The sequence below is a fragment of the Ammospiza nelsoni genome, chromosome Z, assembly GCF_027579445.1.
Source record: "Ammospiza nelsoni isolate bAmmNel1 chromosome Z, bAmmNel1.pri, whole genome shotgun sequence".
Classification (NCBI taxonomy): domain Eukaryota; kingdom Metazoa; phylum Chordata; class Aves; order Passeriformes; family Passerellidae; genus Ammospiza; species Ammospiza nelsoni.
In genome coordinates, this window is record NC_080669.1 from 18,588,020 (window position 1) to 18,613,259 (window position 25,240).

At 44.5% G+C, this 25,240-nt stretch overlaps 1 protein-coding gene across 5 annotated transcripts in view; it reads right to left on the reverse strand.

Moving 5' to 3' along the window:
• ELAVL2 (ELAV like RNA binding protein 2) overlaps positions 1-24,342 on the reverse strand; it is a 90,572-nt gene extending 66,230 nt beyond the window's left edge. For 3 of the 5 annotated variants that reach the window (XM_059492743.1, XM_059492742.1, XM_059492740.1), the window contains exon 1: positions 14,783-14,964. The gene's annotated coding sequence lies outside the window, so the exon portion shown is untranslated. Of the gene's footprint in view, positions 1-14,782; positions 15,005-24,321 lie in introns of those variants that run through there. The other 2 variants (XM_059492745.1, XM_059492744.1) reach the window with 2 other exon arrangements.
• Positions 24,343-25,240: the final 898 nt, after the last annotated feature.

Genomic DNA, 25,240 nt, shown 5'->3' on the forward strand with positions numbered 1-25,240 from the left:
TAGACATATCTGATTTCAGGTGTCAGCAATGCAAAATCCAAGACACCCAAGATGTTATGTTCGACTTTACTAACACATTTGTCCAACAATCTCATTCCTCCTCAGTCTGAGTGCTGTAAAAGCCCTTCTTCCACTGCTGTCACACAGATCTCCATTGTGCCTAGGGCACTGTGCTAAGCGTCACAGCTTGATAATGACCCCTCCTTGTTGTTAGGAGGCACTCTCAGGTGAAATATTCAGGTTGCAGTTCTCTTTTGCCTTTTCATACCAATAATCCCTGACATCTCCCCTGCAACTGTAAGCAAAACAAAAAGGCAACTCATTCTACCTAAGATTTCACAAGTCCAACTCTGTATCGTGTTTGCTTAAGTATGAAAAACTTCAAATTTGACAGTTAACCAGCAGCTATCTACAGGCATCAAAAGTTACTCATAATTACCAGCATCATCAGTTTTATGTCTCAAATCTATGGCAAACCATTTGCTTCCTGACACCGCTCCAATAAACCTCTGGTACAAAATATTCTTCAACAGACAAGCTATTTCTTCAAGTAGGTTTCCTTTAATCTTTCATACACAAGTACCAACAATCTCCTCCAATTCTAAGCAGATAAACTGTCACATAAGAGACTTCTAAAAGCTCCTCTTTACTCTCTGTGGAAAAAAAAAATCTCACTTTAAGAGCAGTTGTTTTCATACAGAAACAACTGGAGTTCAAAAAAATAACACCAACACCAAGTCCAGATCTACCAGACAGCCAGCCTGCTGTGCAACCTATTACCCGGTGCCTGAAAAGAAACTTAACCTTAAAAAAAAAAAAAAGAAAAAAAAAAAGAAAAGAAACCCAAACATGCCAGGGTATGTCAAACATGCTACACTATCCACTCTGTTTATTAAGTCAGTTTTTAGAGTCCGTTTGATGTATCAAATAGTCCAGTAGCACTCAAGTGTGTTTATATTGAATTTTTTTCAATCCATTGCCTCACTAAGTTAAACCCTCACCTTCCCCCTCAGCACAATCTGTCATACAGGGGTAACACTGTCTCACAACCAGGAAGTCTCACATAATGAATGATTCAAACTTACTGGAAGTGTTAATGGGCATAATGCACAAAAATAGTAACTTTTCTTTAGCTCATAACACTTCATTTCTGTACAGATTGCCAAAGTGCTTTTCATTCTGTTTTCTATTTTTTGCATCTGCTCAGCTCAACTGGTACACAAGACTCAAAATTTTGGAACACAAAGTTATTTAAACACTGACAACCTAAAACAGACGGCCAGTTCTCCTCTGAGCTTAACACTTAAGAGTCACAAAAGCTTGGATGTGGTTACTGGACCTGTTTTCCTGAAGCTCTAAGTCTAGTAGACTTACTCTGAAAGAGTACCCTAACACAGGTTCAACCCATCTTCTACTTTTCATCATCACCTTTTCATCACTATGGAAATAGATACCAGACATTTGCTGTTTCTTGTATTCAATAAAAAAACCCTATTTCAATCAAAACCTGTTACAGCACAGGAGTTCCTATCTGCATCACAAAAGCTAAGCTGGCCATCACCAGGAGAGCAAAGCACCATCACGTGTAAAGGTTACTTGGGAAGATAAATGCTGTAACTGCAAACATCCTGCCCTTCACACAGCTTTATATACCAAGCAGGATATCATATGGTCTGGAATATCCCTTTGGTCAGTTTGGGTCAACTGTCCTGGCGGTATCCCCCCCAGCCTCCTCACCAGCGTGGCAGTACTTGTGTTCAGCACAAATACAAAAGTACTGCTCCATACTCACCACTGCAAAGAGAACTAACTCTATCCCAACCAAAACCAGCACACTCTCACATAGTACTAGCCCAGAAACTATGGTATTTTCTACAAAGCCTACACAGAGATATAAAGATACTTCTAATCATCATGCCTTTGGTGTACTGTACCATTTTCTTCCACTCACCTCCCAATGGCTAAACTTGTCAAAATAGAGTGGGATGCCATCCAGCGGGACCGGGGCAAGGTCATAAAGTGGGAATACCATGAGATTTAACAATACCAAGGTATAAGAACAAGCACAAGGTGAGACATCTGGATCACAGCAAGTCCATGTATCAGCACAAGTAAACAAATCAGGAGCAGCCCTGTGAGAAGAATTTGGGGGTGCTGTGGGTGAGAGGCTGGGCATGACCCAGCCATGGGCACTCCCAGCCCAGAGAGCCAAACGTGCCCTGGGCCGCATCCAGAGCAGCGTGGGCAGCAGGGCAGGGAGGGGATTCTGCCCCTCTGCTCTGCCCTGGGGAGAGCCCACCTGGAACCTGCATCCAGCTCTGGGCTCCCAGCACAGGAACAACACAGACCTGCCAGAATAACTTCAGACAAGGGCCACACAATCTGTTAGAGGAATGGAGGGAGGACCTCTCCTACAAAGACTAGGAGAACTGGGACTGCTCAGCCTGGAAAAAAGGCGGCTTTGGAGTGATCTAACTGCAGCTTTCCAATACTTAGAAGAAGCCTACTACTGTAAAAGAGTACACAAAGATGCACTCTATACCACATTAAGTCTCCAGCTATAGACTAACATCCTACAGGAGAAACAAAAGAAAGATGGAGAGGGACTTTTTGCAGGGCAAGTAGTGACAAGACAAGGGTAAATGGCTTCAAACTGAAAGAGTAGGTTCAGATTATATATTAGGAAGAAAACCATTACAGTGAGGGTGGTGAAGCACTGGAACAAGTTGCCCAGAGTTGTGAATGCCTCATCCCTGCAGTGCTCAAGGCCAGGCTACACGAAGCTCTGAGCAACTTGGTATAGTGGTAAGTGTCCCTGCACATGGAAGGGGGGTTACATCAACATGATCTCTAAGTACATTCCAACTCAAACCATTTTATGGTTTTTACAGGGGTGACTTTGACAAGTACTACAAAACCTTCTTGCTGAGCTCAACAACTTGTGGAAGTTTATTTCTAGTCTCATCGGTAGTGTTTTTGTCCTTTATATAGAATTAATTTAATTTAGGATGATAAAATGCTTGAGTTTGTCAAAAATAGAGGAGTGATACTAGAGTACTGGCTCAGAAAAGATATCTAGCTATTTCTGTAACAAGAAAATTACTTGTGCCTTTAGTATTATCTGTAATTTTTACCGGTACACCCGTTCACAGACAGAAAACCATAATGTAACATCCTTGATGTCAAACACAACTAGGAAAGGTAAATGCCATCATGCAGACAAAATTTTCAAGCCATATTAAAAATCAGGATTTCTTTCATCAAGCTCTTAACTAAAATACAAACTTATGAAAAGAAACAGCCATCTCTATAAAAGAGCCACCTAGTATAATTTCAGGCTCCACTGTAATTCAAGCAGTGTTGCAAGCAGATTGAAACTCCAAGGATTATGTTAGCAGTAAAGCCTGAACACAACGGAAATGAGCTTCTCTAACAAGCTTATGCAGATAGAAGATCTTACCCTCAAAAGATTCTCAGTTAAAGGCTGCAAAAATGATGAGGAGACACCTTGGCGAAAATATTCCCTGAGATTCAACAATAACTTTGCCCTGGATTGCCAAGCAAATTGTATGCCATTTGCCATCTGTATGGCAGTTGTCTTCTGTTAAGTGGGCAGTTTTCCTTATCTCTTCCACATCCAATCCCTCCTCTAGAGGGGCATCTGCTGATCAAAGGCTACTAAATGCCACTGCATGACTGATAAGAACTACAGCATCCCACTTTAAAACGCTCTGCCCAGAGGGAGGAGCCAAGCATTCCTACCCAGATATAATCTTGAGATTCTGGAACACCGGCACAGCTTCTCCACTGGATTTCCCAGAGGAACAGCTGTCTCTTCTTCCACTGGACCTTCAGAGGAAGACTACACCCTTTCCACAGGAAAACTGCTACAACAGAACCACACCTGACACTCCAGGAGGACTGCAGCCGCAATTCCAACTGGACTGCCACCAACACCCTGACCAACAGGGTGTCAGGTTGTGTTTATTACTGGTCTACTGCATTGCTTATATTTTTATGTTCTTCCCTAATAAAGAACTGTTATTCCTGGTCCCATATTTCTGCCTGAGAACCACCCTTAATTTCAAATTTATAACAATTTGAAGGGGGAGAGAAGGGGTTTACATTTTTCCACTTCAGGGGAGGCTCCTGCCTTCCTTAGCAGACACCTGTCTTTCCAAACTAAGACAGCCTTCTGTTGTATCAGACAACAAGGCTAGTACAAATTCACTCAGCTATCAATTGTCTCCAGTCTTCACCATTTCAGTAGAGGACGCTGCTGATGACAACACATTTTACTCCTCCTCTGAACCACAGTTGTTGGGTTTTTTCCCTCTATCTAAACAACTGTTTAGATAGTGCAAAGTCCTTCCACTAAAGATCTGAGATCAAAATCAAACTCTAGACATATTTGATGGTTATTTGCTTTCTGACAAGGTGAAAAATAACTTCATGTAGACCAACCAAACACATTTTTTAGGCAAGTTCTCAAAACAAGAACTCAGCTGCTACTGCACATCCAAAGCTTTTTCAAAACCAGATCACTAGTAAGTATTGCATGCCTGTCACACAACTCACAATACAGAAAGTCAATTACAAATAAAACACTAATTTAAAAGAGTACACAACCATGCACGTGTACCACATAAGTCTCCAACTATAGCCTAACATCCTACAGAAGAAACAAAAAGGAGTAAATACTTATGGTGCAACACTATTTGCATATCCAAGTTGCATCTTTAAACACAAGGATATTAACTACTCTCAGATAAGATGAAAAGCATGTTAATTTTTCAGTATATCACAGAAATTTATTTGCAATCTTTTTGTTAAGAGTGTGAAAAGCAGAACTAAAACCAGCCAGTTACAAAAACTCTTAAAAATCAAGCACCTATACCTTAATACAGAGGGATGAAAAATAATGCTGTGCATTTTTCAAAACTGCTAGCAAGTTGATTGATTACACAATATGTACTTTAAAACTGCTGAAGTTAATACAACTTACCAGCATTGCTAGAGACATGTCAGCTTCAGAAAGCTGTCTGGAAAAAGAAAGGCAGAAGAAAGGATACACAAAATGTGGGCCTTCTGCTGAATGGGGCAGAGAATCTGGTGACAAAAGACATGGAAGAAGCTGAGTTTGCCTACCTTTAGCCTTGATCTTTACTGGTAAGACCAATATAAATACCAGATGGAGGGGAGTAAAGAAGGTTAAGACACTTTTTTTAGAGGTATCCAGTATCAGAACAACATATGTTTAAACATATGAGAACTTATTCCCACAGCTGCGAACACTGACAAGCGCAGAACAACATCCACAGAGAACACAGACCCTCTGGGCAGAGCAGGAGACACCCAAAACCCTACTGGAATTGTTTGGGGCAGCCTGCTCTAGGCTGACCCTGCCTTAAACTAAGGATTGAACTAGAGTAACTCATGAAGTGCCCACCAATCTAAATCATTTGTCTTTAATATAAATTAAGTACCTTTGATAGCTTTTAACATATTAAAAAAGCTAATGTATGCAGTAGAGGGCTGTTAACCACTAGCATCAGCTCCAGTCAATGAGAACAGCACTGAACACAAAAACAGTACATCACATCTGTGTCCTGTTTTCCTGCAACTAGAAAAAGATCTTTTCAGAGGTTTCCATGTCATCCTATTATTTCACCTGTAATGACAAACACTGTTTACTTATATCATATTTTATTAATATTCAAAAGCATTTGCAGGTACTGGAATACATTATAATACACCTACACATCAACTTTTACCTTCCACAATTCTGTCAACAGCAATACTGCTTAAGAGGCAAGATAAGGCAATGAGAAAAAGCAGAACAGAGTCTTAAGGAATACCCAGGACCTTATTTCTCAGACCAAAGTACTTGTAGTAATTTTTTGGTTTAGTGTTTTTTATTTTTAGCCAATTTTCTAACTAGCATTGTGATATAATGCATATGAATGTTGGGATAAAAAGATAATGTATCTTCCATGCATCCTGTGGATGGACTAATACCTTTAAAATGACCTTTAGAGAAAGCACCAACAATAAAACAAAGGATATACTTGTGTTAAACCATTAACCAACATAAACAAAGAAAGAATTAAACAAAATGCTCCAGAAAAGCTACCTGGCAAACCAGCATTCTACGTCTAAAATCAGCTCAATACTGCTGCTTATGAACTCATTATATTACAACTATTTGCAGTTTTCCACTTAACATGCAATTCCATCCTTCAGTTTATCTGATGAAATACATTTTAGAACATGGATCAGAACAGCATGCTCAAGAGTACATGAAGCATTCCACTTATGCTCAGGAGAATGCCCTGTTTTTTCCTAAAAAGTCCCACTTTCCCCACAAGCTTATAGATCTGTCACTGTTACCAGCATAAATAGGAAAGCAAATGCAAAAACTGTGTCAAGACAACACTTCTTTCAAAGGAGTCCTGCCAACACCACTTTCATTTTCTAAGGAAATCAAGGCAAATATAACAGATTACCAGACTTAGCAACAAAGTTTGGAAAAAAAAGCTTTATGCTTCCAAACTTTTGATAAAGATTCAACTCCTCGAATATCAAGTAGGTATACCTCCCCAATTCTTTTCTGACATTTCTACCACAGTCCACCTCCGCAAGGCTGTTTGTGACAGCTTCTTTATCAACCACAGACAGACAAGATGTGAGATGCCTTTACAGGGGCTTCAAAACTGAATTCTTCAAGGCTCAGGAACAGCTGTATGCAAGCTATAAAAAGAAGTGCAAACACACACGGGAATGAACTGAAGCAGAAGCAAACTGCCTCCAACAGCAACTGTTGCATGATCCATTGTGCAGGTTCATCATCACTGTTCTGGCTTTCTAGGATTTTTCCCCTGCACACATCAGATCTTGCCTATGTAATTATTCATCAGTCTCCACAGGCAGCTTCTGAAAGCACTTTTTTACAGCCCTGTTATACTGGAATAATTCCATGGTCACTATGCCCATCTGCTTAATCCTGTCTTGTTCAGAGCACCTGTTAGACTGAGTACACTTGTTTTTTTCCATTACAGCCACCTCTTCAGTGCTGGAGCTACAAGCACTTCTGACTTTATTTGTCTGTTGATTGTAGTTTTGCTTCGATCCACCACCCTCCATCCTGATGGATGCCATAATTTTAAAACACTGCTACAAAATGATAAAGAAGGAAAAGACTGGAAACAGCCCAGTAATACCACCCAAGTCAGACATCTCCTGATTACTTTAGCTTAAGATCTACAACCTGACCTTCACCAAATACCTATACCAAAAAATATATGTCTATTTATAGACCCATACCAAGAAGCAAATAATTAAAATTGAACAAATCAAACATGGTGCTTAATTCTGCTGGTAATTCAATGCACTCATTTTTTGCACAAAATATGGTTTTGCTATGTCACAAGGAGGCATGAAGAACAAAGTAGAAACAGTCATGCAACATAACCAGTGGCTCTGGCTTTTGTAGCCTTACCAGTGTCTTGCTGGCTTAGTAAATGTTGGAGGAGAAACAACACATACCAGAACAAGCCACAGCTATTCTCAAGAGGCCACCTCTGCTTCTGGGAGCTCCACACAGTGGGTCAGGCACATGAGAGAACACCATCACCACTGATATTCCACTTCTTCATTCATCTTGCATTAGTTCAGTAGAAGATATATATGAAAAAATGAAGACAACTGATAGCTTAACATGAACAACAGTAGCTTATTAAAAGTATATGCAGGATCAATAATTTTCTCATTGGTAGAAGGCCCCACAGCAAACACAGCTACCTGAAGTCCTCACAGGTCCCATTTTCATCTCCAAAGTGGACAGTGTGACATATAAGCTTGACAATTTCAAAAAACACCTGCTACCTGCTTCTCACAAAAAAAGAGTGGGAAACATGCAAAATCCTAGGGTCACCTACAACCCATGCTAACACAATCCATTTTGTGCCCAAGTATGTGTGATATGGAAAAAGAAGGTAAGAAAACAAAGACTTGTGTTTTTACATCATTTCCAACAATGCTACTGTTACACAGCAGTAGTACTGCTGGTTTCAAGGGTAAATACATTCAGTTTAAGCAAATTTGATAATAAATTTTTTTTTCAAAGCAGGAAAAAAGCTGTCTACTTTTGCTGAGTAGACAGCAAAAGGCTGTGCTCTGGCTATACCTATACAGTACAGTAAGTCATAAGCACTTACTAATCATAAAACAACATAGCAGTTCCAGGAAAATATACTGCAAGTAACTGTCATGAAGTGTGCTTTTAGAGAAAGAGCTACAGAGATTGCCAGCTGCTTGCCATCAAGAGCATGCCAAGTCACTCTCCCCTTAATATATTGATGTTATTATCCTTGTTTGCTACGGAAATGGACCTTGAGGAGAGGCTATTTTTAATTAAGTTGTAAAGTTATTACATCTCACTGGACTGAAAAGATGCTTAAAAATTCATGCCGGCTTGTCTAGAAGAGAGTGATCAAGTACTTGTTTTATACAGTTCCTTCTTGATGTTACTTGGAAAGGATGAGATTGGAGATCTCTCCTAGATATTAATGAGGAGCCTCTGTGGCAGAACAATCTCAACATTTGGTCACAGAAGAAGCATTATCAAGGACAAGCAAGAGTTTCATCTGACTACCACACAACTGGAGGTTTTATCCTTCCCTACAATATCAGTGTCTATCCAAGCTCCTCAAGTTTCTTTTGTACTTGTCCATGACTGGATTCAGCAGCTTGCACAGACAGAACAAGCTTCTTCAATGCATCGCTCACACATTTTATCTGCATAGTTGGATGTTTGCTAGCCCCACCACTATCTGTTTGGTCACTCCAATGCATCAAAATGACTCACAGGATTAAATCCTGGGCAATAAGCTTCTCCTGAGAAAAGCAGGAACCAGAAAGGGAGAGAAAACAAGACTTTGTAACTAATTGTGTTAGGCCCAAACCATTAACTGAAGTTAGTCATCAAAGAGGTGAGGCTGGACCACAGTGGGTCACCTTGTCCAGCCTCTCTGCTCTGGTAGCTTCATCCTAGAGCCCTGCTGCACCGGATTGCATACAGACAGTTCTTGAGAATATCTGTGAGGGAGACTCTGTAACTTCTCTGGACAGCCTGTTCAGCACAGCCATCCGCTCAGTAAAGAAGTTCTTACTTAGGTGGAACTTGCTGTGCATTGATTTCTGGCCATTGCCTCTTGTCCTACTGCTCTGCACCACAACCTGGCTCTGATCTCTTGACACCATCCTTCAGGTACTCATAGACACTGATGGAGTCCCCCCTCAGATATCTCTTCTTGAGGCTGAAGAGGCACAGCTCCCTCAGCCTTTCCCCGTAAGAGAGATGCTCCAGTCCCTAAATCATCTTTGTCATCCTCCACTGTACCCGCTCCAGGACCTCCATGTGTCTCTTGTACTGAGGAGCCCAGAGCTGGACACAGCATTCCAGGTGAGGCCTCTCCAGGGCTGAGTAGAGGGGCAGGGTCACCTGCCTCAGCCTGCTGGCACTGCTCTTCATGATGCAGCCCAGGATGTCACCGGCCTTCCTGGCCACCAGGCCACTGCTGCCTCATGGAGAGCTTGTTGTCCACCAGGACCCCCAGCTCCTTCTCCACAGAGCTGCTTCCCAGCAGGTCACCCCCAGGCTGTGCTGGTGCCTGGGGTTGTTCCTCCCCAGCTGCAGGACCCTGCACTTGCCTTGGCTGAATTTCAGACGGTTCCTCTGCGCCCATCTCTCCAGGCTGCTGAGGTCCCTCTGAAGGGCTGCACAGCCCTCTGGGCTATCGGCCACTGCTCCCAGCTCTGTGTTGTCAGTGAAATTGCTGAGGAGGCCTCTGCCCTTCATCCAAGTCATTGATGGGTAAATTAAGCAAGACTGGGCCCACTGTTGGTGGGAGACACCACAAGGGACAGGCCTCCAAATAGAGCCTGTGCCATTGGTTACAGTCCTCTGGGATAGCACTACAATGGCTAGTTACTAGCAGTCCCACATGAGCAGTTTTAGATTGACTTAACTCCTCCAATTTAAGGAGAAAATTTTCTTGTTCATCTTAACATGCATTTCAAGAATCTACCATGACTACATAAGACAGCAACCATTATGGGTTTGATTCATGGACAGTTCAAACTGCTACATGGCAAAAATGGTCATGAGGCAGAATGCCCTAGAAGTGCAAGTCAAGACTGTCAACACCAAGCTGTATGGAGTGGCTGACACATAGGGATGGACAGAACACTGTAACAGACTGCCTGCAGAGGTGAGAGATGTCCCATTCCTGAAAATACTCAAGCTCAGATTAGGTGGGACCCAGAGCAAACTGAAGATGCCCCTCCTCTTTTCAGGAGAGTTGGACTACATGACCCATAAAGGTCCCTTCAAGCTCAAACGGTCCTGTGATCCTTATTTTTCAATGCCTTTAGAGGTCACTCACATTACTTCACTCAAAGGACAGCAGGCAGAGAAGAACACGTAAGTATGAAGGTGAAGAACATGAAAAACAACCTCATGTTCAGTCAGGTTTTCCAATCCTCCACATCCCTTCAGGTAGTTAGCTGGTTTTCATGACCCCTACCATTTACCCCACAGAAGGCATAAGCTGCTGAAACACACATGCATTCCTTCCTACCTCCAAGGTCCAAGAGAATTGTCCGTATCATATCTGAGGTAAAACAATTTTGAAGCAAAGTGGAGTACACACAGAAAAAGGGCAGTTAACTATTATTAAAATACGTGAGCCAGAAGCAATACCTTAGCTATTTACTATCCTCACCCTCTCTGCTATCACTTCCTTTCATGGCCAGGAGTTCCTTCCTAATCCTCCTGAGATCACCCAGTAAAAACAAGTTGTGATCAATTGGTCACATATTGCTAATTGGGAAAAATGCATGCCTTTCACAAATTACTGTGTGCAGAAGTATGTGACAGAAGAATTATTGCTAAAAGTAATTTTAGACAAAGATATTACATTTTTTTGTTGCCAAAAGTACCTCTTGCACAAAAGCACATGTATGTACCTAGTCCTTTGCCTTCTCTCTTTAAGTTACCATTCAACTATATAATGCCACAGTCACTTCCAGAAATCAGGAAGCTAGAAATACAGAAGCTATGTGGGTAAACAGGGATATTAAAGTCTAACACAACATAAAATGTATCAGACTGATACTGCTCCATGAACAGGCTTAGTTCAATCTTTACAGCCATTTTCTATCTCCTGACTCACAAGCCACATCTTCCCATTTTTCATCTCCTTTCAAGCCACATTTTTTTCTCCTACTCTACCAAAAGGTGTCCTAACAGGCGAAGAAAGATATTACTGGCATCAAGGCACCCTGATCCACAGGACATCATACAGCCTCTCTCTGAAAAGTCTAAATAAGGCCGAAACTCAGACGTGCTCTCCTAGAGGTGTGCCCAAAACACCCTTTGTCACTGGAACCAATATTCACATTAAAAAAATCCCAAACAAAAACAAACACCCCCAACAACAACAACAAAACTTCCTGAACAAAACCAAAAAAAAACCCCAAAAAAACACAAAAAAACTCAAACCAAACAAAAGCCAGAAAACCTCACATCTAAACTGTTACATAAGCAACAACTTTGAGTATCTTCTATTGACACAGATTGGGCCACTGCTGGCCAGTAGCTTGCTTATTATATCTCACCTCTTATACAGAGAGGCCATCACTTACATCATCATACTAAACATTCCAGTTGTCAAAGGATTGTCATTTGGCCCAGAACTGTCCTTAAGGATTTTCAGAAAAGCCTTCTGACACCTGCTGCTCTCAAGTGGTTCATGCAAAGGTACATACTTTTAGCTCCCAGAGAACTCTTGAGACTACTTTAAAATCTAAATGTGTGTGCCTCTAGGCTGATCCCCATTAGGAAAACAAGTTTGGACAGATCACTGTTTATTCTTTTGATAAGCCAACTTGCATAGAGGAAAAGACAACAAAATTATTTTCTCTCAAAGAACAGCATCATACAACTCCTAAGAATGAGTAAACATTTAGGTCTACAACCATTGATGAGAAAGTTCATTGAAAAAGTGCTGACTGACGATATGCTCTAAGTGTAAAGTAGACTCATAAGGGCAATATATAGTAGCTAGTAATATTATTTGTCCGATTACTATCCCAAATACCTAAAGACTGAAGAACTGGAAGAGTGTCAAAGCTGTGTTACAACTGTTAAAACTGTGCAAACGACTGGATTTCCCCTAGAAATGCACTCATAAGAACAGCCAGTAGTTTCTCACTCTGCTGATGTTTCTGGCTCAACCACAGCTGAGCTTATTGCTCTTTTTTTTTTTTTGTAAGATCCAAACTCTGCCATACCTCCGTTCTCTTTCCAGTAAATACATTTTGTTTTATTGGCAAAAGTGGTAGACAGATGAGTCATTTGAGTCAGTAGGAACTTCAGATCATTTCCAGTTTCAACCCCCACCCACAGCAAGATCAGCCATGTGGTGAGATTGCTCAGGCCTTTATATGTATGGGCTGAAAACTTTCCAAGAAGGCAAACAACACCACACACACTGCCCAGCAGGTCTTGTGGAAAGAAAAGCTCTCCCTCACACCCTGTCTCTATGGCCTGACTCAGCCCACTGCCCACCAGGGCTCAGGGCTTTCTGCCCTTAGCCTTGCTGGCATCGCTGCCAGGTCTGCTGAGTTTTCAAACAACATTTAAAGTTACATGGAGTCAAGCATACCTTGGACAGATCAGAAGGCTGATTAGCTTTATAAATTCATAAATCTGGGTAACAAGCAAAATTTCAGCACCACTCAAAATATTCATATTGCATTCAGATACAAAAGGTACTTTCATCTCTTTGCTACATCCACAACACTTTTCATGTTTCTTGAAACTGAGGCTCTTATTACCATTTATTAATTGTGCTGTACAATTTCCATATTTCCTTAAGAAGAATTAACTAGCTCTTCAGTCCATACACATGAAGCTGCCCACTCATTATCATGCCGTTCCTGAGTGTACCATTTCACATCCTTTTGTGTAGGTCAATGTGAAATCCTGCTTGCATGTACTGTGTTTGATAGCAGTTTACTCACAGTTATTCTAATTTGGACTGAATGAATACCACAGGTCTACAGCTCTTCCTAATACCCTGACAAGCAGAGTTTTTGAGATGTATACAGACAAAAACACAGCCATCTTAGGTCAAGCAAGTTACAAAAAGATACATAAATTTTAAAAGGGAAGTCAACACCATTTATAAAACAGGATGATAGCTACAATTAGTTAGGTCATTAATTTTCAGTATTTTAATAATTGAGCAAGTAGTACCAGCAGCCACAAAAATTAGGTCTCTGATCTTGGACATTCTTTCAGAACACATAAAGATTACTCAAGATTGATATGCAGAAACCTAAGCTAAATCTGATATTGCACACTATAGTTAAAAAAAAACCCAAACCAAAAAACTTCTGTAAAAACTATCAACTCATTTTCTGTTCGCGACCATTCCTTCAAGCAGGAAACCTGATGCATGCAATCATTCTATAAAATCAACTCCAAAGACAAGCAATTTAACTTAGCACTTCTTCAGAAACATTGACATTCCTCATTTCAGAATACCTAAAAATGCTCAAAACAAGTAATCCTTACTCCACCTGTTTTCACAACATACAGCATTTATAAAGATCAAGAAAAACTGTAACCACAAAAGAAAAACAGGTTTATTTTTGCCACAGCAAAAGTCTGCAGTATCTACTCCTTTTGTAACAGCTAGTTCTACACCTCTAACATTACCAAACTTGCACAGAAAATTGCTGTTGATTCACAGAATGGTCTAGGTTGGAAGCAATCTTCAAATCATCTAGTTCCAACACCTGTGCCATCAGCAGCGGTATCTTCCACTAGATTAGGCTGCTCAAAGCTTTGAATGTGTCATCTCTGTTATACCATTCAACACAGAAACAGTCACCATCTCAAACACATGAAACTTTCAACACAAAAAAAGAAAACCTACAGCCCTGTTATAATTTCAGCATGATGGCTAGTTTTATATCGCTCACCTGCACTGGATCTGAGGAATTTCACGACAAGAACCACTTTTCTTATAAAAATAGCCTTTAGCAAAAGACAAGCATGACTCCATTTAATTTTCTTTCAGTTTGCTCAACTGTTACAGAAAAAATTCAGCTACTCAGTTGGTTAATGAGGCTGTAATTCTCATCTTGCCTACCAACAGCTCAACCATGGATACAGTCCAAGTCAAGTGCTATTGCTATGCCAAGTTTCACAGTTTAGCTATCTGAATGCAAAAGCAGCTTCTACAGTCTTCTTCACTTTATGCAGTTCACTTTGTCAGCAGTTTTCCAGCTCCCTTCAGAATGGGTGCTCTGGCCAGATTAGCAATAGCAGTTTTAGGTCAGGACCTCAATTTGGGCTTGTAGCTCAAGGTACAAGCACATAAAAATTAAAAAGTCAAACTCATTAATACACTAATTTCTTCTCTACTTCATGCATGCAGTACAAGCATAGCCTGCTACAAGTAGCATATGGTGTTTTAGAGTTATGACTTTAGTTTTCCCTCTTTTGGAAACAGAAAGCAGCTTCTAATGCTTATTTGGGTGGAAATGGACCACACCAGGATGCCTGATGAAATTTCTACACGTGTTACCAGAGGCAAAAATAATATCCTTAATTACAATCATAGCAGGTACTAGGATCTTAGGATTTAAATTTAAAATATTTAAAAGCCTTTTTTAAATCAACTGTGATATGCAACCAATAAGTGCTCACCTCTAGTTATGCTTGCGGGATCAAGACTGGAGATGAACAGCAGATACAGAAAATTTAAATAAATCCCAAGATCTTGCTCCACCTTCAAACTGGGCTGGGTTGATGCATATGAAACTTAATGCTAATGGATAATAAAAACAGAGGCCACAGCATTAATGTTCCAGCATTTCAAGAGGACAATCAAAATGGACGGCACTGAAACAAAGACTTCATTACAAAAATAAAATGGAAACAAAGTTCATATGCTACCATTGCTGCAATATATTGCCCATTTCAGTGCAATGGCTACATATGCATATGCTCAAAGGAACTTCAGAAATTTAAATACCCCATTAACAATCTTCTCCTCTGCCAAGACAGATGGCCACAATACCGATTCTTCTGCATCCATCTTCCTTTCTCTATTAAAGAGAAACACTCTTTACTAGACCAGAGATGTAAGGGACCACCTTCTCCTCCTATTCCTCACCACTTTGCACACACTTCCCACAAGATCACCTGGAACAGTGGTACAAAGAACCTTAACTACTTCTGTAGGTAAACAAGTACATTTTCACCCCACTTGTTCCATGAACTATCAAAAACTATCTCACCATTCAGCACATCTTTCTCCAAAGATGTGGCTCAAGTCCAGGCACAGCTGTTCCTGCAGCATGTAAGTGGTAAGACCATAACTTCCACAGTGCATTCAGAAAATAAGTTAATCTCAAGTAAGATTTGGAGAAGTTCTCCACTTCGGTACTGAAACTAAAAATCACATGCCACAAACACAGAACTAGAAGCAGCAAGCTTGTAAGGCCAAGTTTGAAGAGTGGGTAGACAAACCCTAGCCCTTTTTCTGCTGTCTATATATTTAATTAATAAATTTTGATATCCACCACACCAAGTCTAACTCAGGGAACCATTTCTTTAGGGTGTTTTATTAGAGTTATATTATTAACATCAGGTACTACCATAACATACATCGTTAGACAATTTTATTTACATTAAGGTATTTTAACAGCAAGCTTTCCATAACATTACACAGAAACAGCCTCTTGGATATCATGGCAGACTGTCCAAATCCCAATATATTGAGAGACAAGTCTAAGCACAAGACTCTCAGAAGCAGATTTATCCCTAAAGAAATTCAGGTACCATGAATGTGAATATTTGGACTCTATCTACTACTCATTTAGGAATTAGAGACAAAGCCAGCTCAACAAGTCCATTTCAAATGTTTATTCCTCATGACAGCCAGGTACAGCCTGAATAACTGCAAAACCCACTCAAATCTCTACCTCATCATGCCAATGCAGCTAGATGGAAATGAGAGAGTAAACTATCTTCTGACCCAACTCCTCTACCTCCTTCCAAGTAATATTGCATAAATTTTCATCAATATAAATAATAAGCAACAGGCAATTAAAAAAAGCAACACAGAAAAGATGGTTTAAACCACCCCTTCTGGTACGCAATTCTACTTCTGAAAAAATACGCAATAACAGTATTGCAAAACACAATCAGCAGGGACACTTCTGGTAGAGAAGTTCTACTTACATTACCTTTCCCATTCCATGTCCGAATGTCCTTCCCTCAACCCTTGTAAGAAAAAGTGACTAAGGCATTTGCCTCTAAACACTTACTTGAATTTTCAAGAGAAACTCTGTTCATCCGTTCTGTAAAACAAATCCTACTAACTTCTTTTCTGACATCAAGATTTAAGGCACAGAAGAACATCAGTACTCCAGCAATCACTCAATGGCAGTTTCATTCCATAAAAACACATAAAGCTTATTCAGCTAAATCAGAGTAAGGACTTAGCTAAATAAACTCATCTAAAGCATGAAAGCAAATGCAGCCAGCAGACCTACAGAAAGGCTGCTCAACACATCAAAGCAAATATAACAGGATACCCTGAGCACTCCTTCCTACCTCTGTGTAGACTGTCTCACAATGTATTTGAATGCTGAAGTGTTCCCTCTTTTGCCAGTAGTTAGGTAATAAGTACTCATAAGACTGCATATGCACAATTTACAGTATGTTATGGCAATTCAGTTACCTTCCATTGTATAATGCTTTACTTCTATCTCTATTCCACACTCACCTGAAGAAGTAGAGTCTTACATCCTTAACACAACCCTTGTTTTATTACCTCAGTATTTTCTAGCTTCTGCATCATTTGGACAGCCACAGTGGCTTTACGTGGATATACCTGTTCCTTTGCTAACTGCAGCAAATCAAGACACTCATTCTTGCAACATCTTACAGCTTCCTCTACACTAAGAATCTCTGCAGTTTCTGATCAGCAGCTGGACTATTTGAGTCATCAGCAGTATAACAACAGTGTGAGGGAATGAACAATTGGTATCACCAATGTTTTATGTGAATTTCAAGATTGCCTAAAATTATTCTTATTCTGATCCTTGGCTGGCACGCTCACACATTTAAACACCTAACTCTCATCCCTACTTTCATCAAGAAACCACAGCTTTTTCAAACCTTCATCACATTGGGACTTACTATGACTACCAAAACAAATTAAAACCCCTGTTGCTTAAGTATAGGAGTACCACAAGGCTCAGACAGAACAGAAAACAGTGTGACACTAGTTTAATCTCCATCTGGAAAACTTCAAAATTTGTTCCTGAAATTCACAATTTTCAAACATATGTACATAAGATCTTCCCATTACAATTTTCCACATTATGTAATTACTGCTCTTAAAACTCCACATATTTTGCCAGCCAAGTCAAATTTAGACTGTGAGCTACTTCAAAAATTTAACATGGCATTAGAATTTTTAAGTCAATTTCTGAGAAAGCATACTTCAGATTTCTGCCATGAGCTGTTTTCTCTTTTGCCTAATTTTAAAGCTGAAAACCTGCAGTCCATTTAAAACACCGACTACTAAAGCCAAGTGTTTCACTGAGGTCATCTTTCCAAGATGTACTTATTGCAGAGCTGTAGGTCAGAAAGTCTGTGTGAAACACATGCTCTTCTTCCAAATACACTCAAGACCAACTAGCAATTAGGTCTCTCATCACAGACTTTGTTAGATTTAGCATTGCATTTAGCTCTTCTATAAGCATTAGGTGTAGGGAGACCCTACAAACCAAAAACAATTCTTACTGAGCAAAAGCAGCTTGCTCAGAATTGTCTGAGCTTCAGTGGGAATCACTCAAGAAGCCTACTTGTGTTTTTCAGCCACCAGAGACTCGCAGTATGACTCTCAGAATTTCAATATGGATTAGGCAACAAAACATCTTGCTCTGGCCCACCAGCTGTAGTAGCTAAAACTTACAAATTGTCTTATGCCAGCTTCTAATCCTTCTGAGTGCATCAAATTAGGTAGATTTTACACAGCCAAGATCAAAAAAACATGTAGCAGCTTCCTTCAGAAATGGAACTACAGATGTCAAAACACAAAACACCATCAGCTAATCCTGCTGGACAGTGTCATGATTTTTCAGTTGATTTGGGGGCTGTCAGAAAAAGAAATCTGTGCGCTAAAGCGACATTCTCACACTTTTCAAATGTTAGCAACAGCTGGTAACACTGACTGTCCTCTGAAGACACCAACATCTATTAGAGAAGCATTTCAGCAAAAGTGAAGATGGCATTAAAGCAATATTGAAATGTACATTCATCACAAATTGAGTCTATCCATTAGCTCACAATCTATGGCTATGAAGAACATCACTGGCCACAAATATAATCAAAGGCCATTACGTTAAAGACAAAGAGTTTTACCTATAAAATCAGCATTTCTGCATTGCTGTTACAAGACAGGGGCTTGTGCTTGCATCCTTGTACTATTTTTAACTGCTAACTCTATATATGCAGGAGCATTGACTTATTTTACAAAGCACAAGAAAGCTGAACTATACCTTGGGCTTTTAGAACAGGACATCTATTTCCTACCTAGTCCCCAACTAAAACATGCTTAGCTCTGTCTCTCAAAAATTCTATCTATCTTGGAATTATAAGGACTTTCATAGAATTCAGCTTAAGCCTTCGCTGTAGGTTGAATATTGTCATCTAGAAACCTGGAACATACTCTGTAAGGTTTTTTTGTCTTGTCTTTATTTTTTTTTTTACCTAGATCACCTAGCTCAGTCTTAACTATGCTAGTTCACAATTTTTGGAAATGCAGTAGGTAAATCTTTCCCTCCCGTTTAAAAAAGAGCAATTAAAAGGAATGCAGGAAAAAGAATAAAAATCAATGTCACATTAATAAGATAAAGTTGCAATAAATTTACTTGCAGGAATAATACACTAGCATGATTACCTAATAAAAGATATTTATGTAAATGTAAGCATATTTAAGACATACCCACTGCATAGACTACATAAATTAAAAATCTCTACTGCACATGGACAAGATCAACCACTCCACCAGAATAAAACCACATAAAATAAAGACACCTATTGCTGAAGCAGAAATAGCAATGTGGGGACAACCAGAAGACATTTGAAAGGAGCATTAAAGATGTGCTTCGTCAGATTTGAATACATCTGATAAAATTTCTTAGCAGTTTCAAGGTCATTAGTATGTGTCTGTAGTTACAAATCCTCAATAATATATCACAGTAAAAACTTCAAATATCTACATCTCTCTCCAGTTAAGTAATATTCCATTGTACACCATGCATATAGAATTGCCAATTTTATATTTGCAAATAAAATTATTTATGCATAATTGCTAGAAACGAGGTTCAAAGTCCACTGCTAGAACTATCACCCCTAATATAACATTTCTGAAAGGTCAGGGAAAAGAGATGAAAACACCTGAATGTAACTTCAGGATTCAGAATTCATGGAACTGAAAAAGGAAAACAAAAGCTAAAACTAATACCACTGTGCTTCCTCAACCAAATGTAGCCCACATAGTGGAACACCTCCTAGGCCCCCCCAGTTTAATACAAAATTTTCCATCAAAATAAAAACAAAGTCAAATGGCAAGGAGTTTTTCAGCGCAAAATATCGGGAATCCATTACTTTTCAAGAAAATACACACATCCTGAAATACTCAATTCATTAGGTGCTACAACTTCATCCAGTATCACTTGTAAGAACACAAGACACTGACGTCCTAAGTACTACTAAACTTTATCAACCAAGGCTGTATTCAAAACTTTAAAAATATGGCAACACCTTTTAGTCTCAGACACTTCAACTGAATAAACTATCATCAAAGACTATTTTATAAACACAAATGTTCTCCTGTGTTTTGCATGGTTTCCGAATTTTTTTTTTCGGTAACTACCAAGCTTTCCAGTTCTAACAACTAACACCTGAATTTAAACGGGTGCTACCGAGCGGGACCGAGCTGCCTGACTGCCCCAAGAGTTCACACCATCAGTGCCAAGCAGTTGAAGCAAAATCAACTCACTCTCCACGCACTCAAGGCAAAAATGGAAATTTTTTTTCCCGGAGCAGGGCAACCTGAAAAGGCAGGCAATACACCGAACCTGGTAATGCTCCGTGCAAAAAGCAGAGATGACGGGGTGACGACCCCTCCGCCTGACCAAGCTCGGACGCGCCGCGCCGGTGCGACCCTTGACTCCTCAGCGCGACGTGAACCCCAAAATAAAACAGAGCACCCTCACCCCATCCCCACGGCCGGCTCCCCTCTGCAGCGCGGGAACTCCGCAGCCCAGCAGGGCCCGCTCGCAGGGCGGGGCCCTCCGCACCGCCGAGCCCGGGGCGCGGAAGGCCGGCACCACGCAGCACCGGCTGCTCCGCCGCGCCTTTTCCATCGCAGGGATTGCTGCCGCCGGCCACACAGCCCCCACCGGCCCCGCCCGCGGGCGCGGCTCGGTTCCCCACGCCCCGCAGGTGCGGCGGGCAGCCCTGCGGCCCCTCCGCGGCCAGGCACAGCCCCGCGCCCTCCACCCGCGGCCCTCTGCCGCCCCACGGCTCCGCCGCGCCGCAGGGCGCGCTCAGGAGGCGGCAGATGCACTACGGTGAACATAATGGACATAAGCGCTCCGGTTAGAGCAAAGTCAGACGCGAACAAGGCGGAAAGGAGGGTGCAGCTTGCGGGGAGAATGAGAGCGACGCTCGAGTGGTAGGGCGACGCTAGAGAAAGGTGGGATGAAAGTCATTCAGGGATGCTGCTGATTAAACAAAAGGTTTGCTAAGCAATGTTATGTCCGAGGGACAAGTGTTTAAGCACCTAATTATAACTACACTAAAAAAAAAAAAAAAAAAAAAAAAAAAAAAAAAAAGGAGGGGGCGGAAAGAAAGGAAATAGTCAGAAAAGCCCGAAGGTTAAAGCAAAAAGCGAATAAACTCATCTAGTACGGGACAGGGGAAAGGGGTGAAGTAACCGTTCGCAGAAAAAAAAAAAAAAACCTGCTGTCCACAACTGTCAAGAAGCCCCTCTTAACCTAACGCCACCAGTATCTAGGAGTTTGGAACCCAGCCCGCAACAAGCCGGTACTGGCGGAAAGCCACCAGTCACTTACAGTAGCAGGGGATGGTGAAGGTCTCCGCATACACCTTGATTTACCTTTACGCTTTGCTGGGGGGTACCCTGGCCATGCGCCGGCGGCCCGCAGCCCAGGCCGCCCCGCCTTCCCGCCGCGCTCCCCGCGCAGGCTACAGCCCCGCGCAGGCTCCAGCTCTCCTCCACTCCTCCTCCGGGGCGAACCCAACGTCCCGGCGCGCCTCTGCCAAGACCGCATGGCTCCCCGTAAGCCCCGTCTCCGTTCCCAGCGCCTCGACCCGCCCTTATTTCAGCAGCCCGCGACCGGCAGTCCGTCTGCTCGCTGTCCTGCAGAAGCGGCGAGTTTCGAGGAGCCTGGTTACCGCTGCTGCGGTACCAGGCTGGAAGCAGAGTGGGGAAAAGGTATCTGCTACCCGAGGGAGCGGCGCAGCGCCCCGCCTCACCTGATGGCTCTGGCGCTCCCGCCACCCGACCGTCCCGCACTCACCCGTCCGCCAACAGAGGAGACTCGCTCGCTGACGGGCAGATAAAGGCCCCCACAGCCCGCCCCCGCGGCCGCCGCCTGAGTGACGCTGCCGGCGGCCACTCAAGAAGCCCGCGCCCACGGGGCCGCGCCCCCGGGCAATGCGGGTACTTGGCGGAGCCAAGGCCGGGCGGGCCCTACTCCGCTAGTGCTGCCGGGCGCCTTGGGGCGGCCGGGAGAGCAGCGGAGTCTGCTGATCAGGATGGGGCGGGAGCTTGCCTTCCCCCTCCCCAGCAGGGTCAGAGGCAAGATACCCACAGTGCTTGCCATCTCTCTAAGGCTCCCCGTCTTTCCCTAAAAAGTGTCGAGTCCCGGAGACTCCACGCTGCCTCCCTCTCTGGAAACGGCTCGGTGGGGCGAACGAGCCCCCAAGCCGCCTGCCCGAAGGGGCGCAGTGGCAGCGAGCGCTCCGTGACCTGCGACGGGCATTAGCCTCTCTGACAGCGCCGTCCCGTTTCGTGCATCGCCCGGCTGCGAGGGGACCCCTCCTCGCCCCCGCAAGGTTCGGCTGCCGAGCACCGCGGCTGCGCTCCTGCGGGCGGCTCGTTCCGCGCGGGTAGCGCTCCAGCGTCAGTGCTGGCGAGGGGAGGTCCCGTCCCCGCGGGAGTGCATGTCCCCCGCCTTCCCAGCGCTCCAAAGAGCAGTCAAAATACACCGCCTCACCGCCGGTTCTTGAAAACGACTTGAGGTGTAACTATCCATTTGCCTCGCTCATATAGATATCACATTAGTTATTTTCATATGTGAAATAGATGGGTACGGTGTAGCGTGCTGGCAGCAGCATAAATTAAACAACAATGGCAGTGCTCGCGGCCGGTCTTTGCCGGTAGCACAAGCTGCAGCGCCAGCGTTTACCATCGCCGCCTTCTCCTCCTTCCCAGACCCTCCCACCGCCGCAGGGACGAAGGGCGAGAGGACGGGAGACGCGCCTGATGACGGGACGCCCCGTCCGTCCCTTTGCCCGGAGCCTCGCTGGGATCCCTGCCGCGGCTGCCGGACGCAAACTTTCCTCGCGCACACCGGCGACCGCCTGTCCGCGTCCCCGCCGCCCCGCTAGGACCACGGACAGAGATCGGGGCCGCCCCGCCCACGCTGCCCATGCACGGCCGCGCAGTGCCCCGACGCCCGGAACAAAGGGACGCGTCCCCTCCCGCGGCGGGTTATTCATTCCCACGAACAGACACGGGCCCGCCCCACCCGACAGCAATAGACTTCTCTCCGGGAAAGCCCAGCGGCTCTCCTCAGCCCGCCGCCCGCCCTCCGCTCCCGCTGACAATGCTGCCGACCGCGTCTTTGTGCGCCGTGGCACGCAGTCGCCTCCCAGCCCCGCAGGAAGCAAAAAAACCCGTCGTGCGGCTAATGCAGTTAGGCGCGGAGAGCCTTATCCCGGCTAATCTGAAAATGCGAGTTTATCTCCTCAAAGTGATACCGTCTCCCTCGACCAGCGCGGTGCGGGTCCGTCCCCTCGGATACTCCCCGCAAGGAGACGTATCCGGAGCTGGACGGGCGCGGTCACGCCGGGAACTTTGCGGCTGGGCCAGCCCAGGTAGGGATGCGCATGTCATCCTGCGTGGGCGCGGTGCGGTCCCCCAGTTTCAGCGGCTGTCCTCCCCACGCTGAAACACTTTCAGCAACTCAGCTCCGCGGGCATGCTGCCATAGCCACGAACAGCCTCACTCAGCGCCGTCGGCACGAACCGTGTCAATACGGAGCAAACACAGCAGGTGATCAGCATAATTCTACAAGGCATGCACCTCTGGAGTGGGTCGCGTGGACGCTATCGGACACGTACAATAACAGAAAGAATCAAGCCATAACTTACCTTCCAGTCCTCGGATTAAAAAAAAAAAAAAAAAAAAAAAAAAAAAAAAAAAAAAAAAAAAAAAGTAACGGTGCAGTTCTGCCGATCAGGAGTAAGAGGCAGATGGATAGTTCTCTCAAGTCAACACACAAGAGCTAAATTGCTGAGTTATACAAGGAAGCAAATAAAAACCAAAACAAGACCAAAAAAATCCTCTCCCTCCCCCACCCCCAACACTCCAACACTAAGGGGGAAAAATCAAAAATTAAAAAAATTAGAAAATTAAAAAATCAAAATGGGAGAACTCAAAAGTGGGAGAGTGACAGGACGACCCTCCTTTCGCAACCCAATGGAACAAAACGAGGGGATAGAGAAATGAAGGAACAAAGAAAAGAAGGATGGAAGGGCGATTTTAAAGACGCTCTCTCTCTCTCTCTCTCTCTCCCTCCCTTCCTCCCTGCTGGTCACTTCCTAGCGGCTCGCCACCCGAGCCAACTGCAGCATCGCTCAGTGCGCGGGGGGTGGGGGGAGGGGGGGAACGACGCCGTGCGGTGCCGCGCCGTGCCTCGCAGGGAGGCGGACCGCTCCGCAGATTTACAGCAGCCCCGCCGCCCGGCTCCTGCCCGCCGCCGCGCCGAGCTGCGTGCGTCTGCGCGCCGCGCCCGGCAGCGCGGCCGCGGGGACGCGGCGGGGGGCGTGTGTCCGTCCAGAGGCGGCCGCGTCCCGTCCCGCGTCCGTCCGTCCGCGCCCGCCCCCCCGCCAGGCAGCCGCCCCACGCCTACCCCGGCGCCACGCGCGGCAGCGTCCCCGCACCCCGGCGCAACGCAGGCTGCTGGCGGCGCCGCGCGCCCACATTGGCCCGGCCGCCGCTCACTCGCCCCGCCCCCGGCGAGGCGGCGGCCGCCCATTGGCCGCGCGGGCCGCCACTCCGGCAGGGCGCATGGCGCCGCGCTTCAGCGTGCGCTGCGCCGCGCGGGGCCGCCTCCGCGCGCGCGGGCGGGCCCGGGGCCGGGCGGGCCCGACACGGCCCCGGCGCGGCCCCGGCGAGGCGCTGCGACCGCCCCGCGCCGCTCCCAGCGCGGCCCGCGAGGCGCCGGGCGCTGCTCCGGTGGCGCGGCCGTTGCTGCTGCTCCGTCAGCCACGTGGGTGCGGGGCGGTGCATCACGGCACGCCCGGGGCGGCCGGCGCGCAGTGCCACCATTCCTTAGCAAGAGGTGCCGCCGAGAAGGCGGTGTCTTTTCTGTTGTTGTTGGTTGGTTTTGTGTTACTTGTCCGCTTGTTTTTGTTTGGCTTTTTTGGTTTTGTTAGTTTGTTTTTTTTTTTTTTCCTTATGGCCCCACTCCACCCAGTTCTGGCTGTATGTGTGCCAAGTTTGTTATTACCGGCCAGGGACTGCTTTAGTCTTTCTGGGAGTGGATACATTAATGGGTGTTAAGTAATAATATATTAATAATACTTCTAACAAACATTCTGGAAGGAAGGGGCGGAAGGAAGTGGCGGAAGGGAGGAAGGAAGTGGCGGAAGGGAGGAAGGGAGGAAGGGAGGAAGGGAGGGAGGGAGGGAGGGAGGGAGGGAGGGAGGGAGGGAGGGAGGGAGGAAGGAAGGAAGGAAGGAAGGAAGGAAGGAAGGAAGGAAGGAAGGAAGGAAGGAAGGAAGGAAGGAAGGAAGGAAGGAAGGAAGGAAGGAAGGAAGGAAGGAAGG